This window comes from Miscanthus floridulus, unplaced genomic scaffold (genome assembly GCF_019320115.1).
Source record: "Miscanthus floridulus cultivar M001 unplaced genomic scaffold, ASM1932011v1 fs_23_3, whole genome shotgun sequence".
In the NCBI taxonomy this organism is placed as follows: domain Eukaryota; kingdom Viridiplantae; phylum Streptophyta; class Magnoliopsida; order Poales; family Poaceae; genus Miscanthus; species Miscanthus floridulus.
In genome coordinates, this window is record NW_027096442.1 from 33,582 (window position 1) to 37,286 (window position 3,705).

The following is a 3,705-nucleotide window of genomic DNA, read 5'->3' on the forward strand; positions in this document are numbered from 1 at the left end:
GATTCCAAGGTGATTGGTCTTCATTGTTATTCATCCTTGTGATTGGTTGGTTCCTTCATCTACACGGCGGTATAACCTTCTTGATTACTCTCTTTACATTACCGCAAACTAGTTGTCAAGCTCTTTAGTGTAGCTAGTTGTGAGAGCTTGCATGCTTGGTTGGTGTGGCTCTTTAATTAGCCTTTAAGAGCACACTAACATAGGGTAGTGTCATAGCTATTGTGTAAATAGACACTATCTAAACTAGAATTGTGGTAGGTGGCTTGCATTTTGAGTAGGCTAGCGCAACACTTGCTTCGCCTCATAATTGTCTAACCTTTTTTTTAAGTGTTGTTGTAGAAAATTTTATTAGGCTATTCACCCCCACCCTCTAGTCATTAGGACCTTTCAGGAATCGACCGTTACAAACTTTTTGAGGCACACCACAATCTCTCGGGTGCTCTTCGGCAACGCCTAGCCATCTAGAACCGAAGAGTCCAAGAGTAACAAATGCAAATCATGAGATTGACAATATGCACAAGTGCTCAAGTGGTTCGATTGCTCTCTTTTTGAATTTCTCTCAACTCACTAATGGATTTGGTAATTTCGATCACACACTCACTAAGAGACGATTTGGGAGAGTTGGCAATGCTGAAGAATGTGTATTGCAACCAGCAGAATCAGCAGCCTCCAAAGGTGGAGGCTTGGGGTATTTATAGCCCCCTTTAAAAAAACTAGTCGTTTTCTAGCCGTTGCCAGCATACCGGACACGTCTGGTATGACTTGCATTGTGCCAACAGTAACTGAGTAAAGTATCATTGTGAGGCGTCAGAACTCCCAACGAATGCTGAAACTCCCGACCGTCGAAACTCCCGAATCACATCGGAACTCCTGACCCTCAACTCATTTGAAAAGTAGCCGTTGGACTCTGGTCGGCCATACCGGTTAAGCGCAAGACATCGAAACTCCTGACGATTGCCGGAACTCCCGACCGTTGGAACTCCGGACTCATGTCGGAACTCTCGACCCTCGGCTTGTTTGAAAACTAGCCGTTGGGCTCATTTGTATTGTTATCTCTTTTTTCATTTAAATTTAGCAAGCTTCAAATATGAGATCATTCCATATGTAATCTCTCATGTCTCATTAATTAATTCTTACCGTGCTTGCTTTCACATAGTATATGGAAATCCCACTATAAATAAGCCTTTGCATGAATTCCATTTGCATTGTTGTCGTGTGCTTGAACTAGATTGTTTATACAACAACACATCATTTTGGCTTCATTAAGCATCTGTGAGATAACCAATTTCTTGTTTCACACTTGGAGAAAATGTTAGATCTTTAATCATGTTACCATTCAATCATCCAAAACCCAATAAAGGGCTAGATGCACTTTCAAAAACTAAAGGCAATTGGGCCAGCCGCATCTTTAGAGGCTTCCCATCTGCCTTTATAGTATCTTTCTATAGTACCGTTTTTGTCGTTTTATCACTAAAACCGATAGAAACATTGCTTATCTATACACTCTTATAAAACTAAACCCCACTAGATATTTTAACTCTTCATACAAGGTGTCCACATCATTCCCCACTAATTATCCCACTAACTTGCAATCCTTTCATACAAGCTATCAATGTCATCCCTTATTAATTACAAAAAAATACCCACACCATCTCTATTATGTGCAATACTTTTAATTATTAATCTATTAACCTAAAGTCATCTACATATACTATTTCACTACTACATAATTTCTTTTGCGCGGTGGCGCCCTTTTTTGACGGAGGCGGTTGACTTAAAGTGCCCGCCTCCGTTAAATGATTAACCGAGGTAGGCAGGGCACCCGCCTCTGTTATGCCATGATTAACCGTGACCATTGATTGGAGGCGGTTCTAATGCCCTCCTCCATTAACCCATTTTGCCCGCCTCCATTAAGATTTTTTGTAGTAGTGTTTGTTTCATCACCTATTCTTCTATAATATGATCAAATATTCTATTAGTTTTTTCTATTAAATTACCGATTTTTTACCAGATCCGATACAACAAAATAATATGTAAGTCAAATTCATACATACACACATAGTATATAGAATACCATATAGCTATATATACAACAGATTTATTTCTATTCTTCTATAATATGATCAAATATTCTATTAGATTTTTTCTATTAAATTACCGTTTTTTACCAGATCCAATACTAAAGAATAATATGTAAGTCAAATTCATACATATACACATAGTATACAGAATACCATATACCTATATATACAACAGATTTATTTTTAAAAAAATCCCGCGGCGACACGCGGAGTATGCTTCTAGTTATAGTACTCGTGGCACCAGAAAGTTACAGGAAAATAAAAAACACAAAAGGATATTTTATCTTGTGTGTGTGAATACCCAGTAGGAAAATTATTTTTTTATGGTCCATGAAAACTCATAGGGTAATTCATATTTCTCATGTCCGTATTTCGAAAACACAATAGGAATTTTAGAAACACAATGAAGCCAGGGCATAAAATATTGAACCTAGCCCTATGTGAGCGCCAAAAATATGGCCCAAAACATAGTGCGCATCTTATCGTATCTTATCTTATCTTATACTCTTATAAAGCAAAACCCCACTAACTATTTATCTTAAAATGCAAGTTGTTCAACTAGGCAATGCACTATCACATACAATTGAAATCCATTAAGCAAAACCCCACTAGCTATTAATCTCAACATGCAAATTATCCAACTAGGCAATGCAATATCACATACAATTAAAATCCACTCGCACATGCAACTGTAATGTCCACGTCAGCAAGACACATAAGTATTTTGTTGTCCATGTTATCATACCATGCAATCCACTAATCCGCAATTCCCACAGCAACACACGGGGTATACTTCTAGTTCAATTCATGTCGAAATAACCCATGAAAAAACATCCCAAACCATACACCCCTCTCGCAGGCCACACCATCTGCGCCGCAAGGCATAGTGCCATGTCGCATGTGGGCACCTCCTATTCTCACTCGACCATCTCCGAGATATACATCTCGTTCGCCCGTCCGTCGATGGCCTATTGTTGCAAACTGGAATTTTCCAAATACTACAATTACCAATAGGAAAAATAATTGCACTGACAGGAAAATTTAAATTTAATTTTCTGGATGATGCATTGACAGGAAAAAAACCCGACAAGGAAATTCAAAAATGAAACAATTTTACTGTAGATACATGGCTGATAGGAAAACTATAATCTAAAAGGTCTAGAGATCCACCCGAGTTGGCACCATTGGTAGGAAAATTAGCCATCACCAGCAGGCAAATCATTTTCTTGAATGGGCAACACCGACAGAATGACACAATGAGATGACATAACTGAGGGAAGGTTGGAGTGGTTAACCCGATCCATACATTAGCAATCAGTTATGGGTCATGGATAAAATCACATTTGTCTTTGGTGACATCACCTACCAAAGGATATACAACATGTTGCTTGATCTGTCAAATACCATGGGAGTAGATTTGTTCTTCTTTCCTGAGATCTATATATAGGGTATCTCCATATGTCAACACATATGTTTTGCCCACATCAATCCTCTCATGATTCGTAACATTACACCTAACCACAACGGAAAGGGTTTTTGTGGCAAAGGATTCAATCAGAAAAACAAACTCTTGTTTTTGCCACAAAGCATTTTTTGTGGTGACTTTTCTGTCACTACAAATATC

General features: G+C 38.4%; 1 non-coding gene across 1 annotated transcript; it reads right to left on the minus strand.

Annotated features, from left to right (window-relative positions):
- Nucleotides 1-3,390: 3,390 nt before the first annotated feature.
- Nucleotides 3,391-3,469, minus strand: LOC136530959 (small nucleolar RNA SNORD83). The gene has a single exon (XR_010777920.1). It is a non-coding gene; the product is annotated as a small nucleolar RNA SNORD83 (small nucleolar RNA).
- Nucleotides 3,470-3,705: the final 236 nt, after the last annotated feature.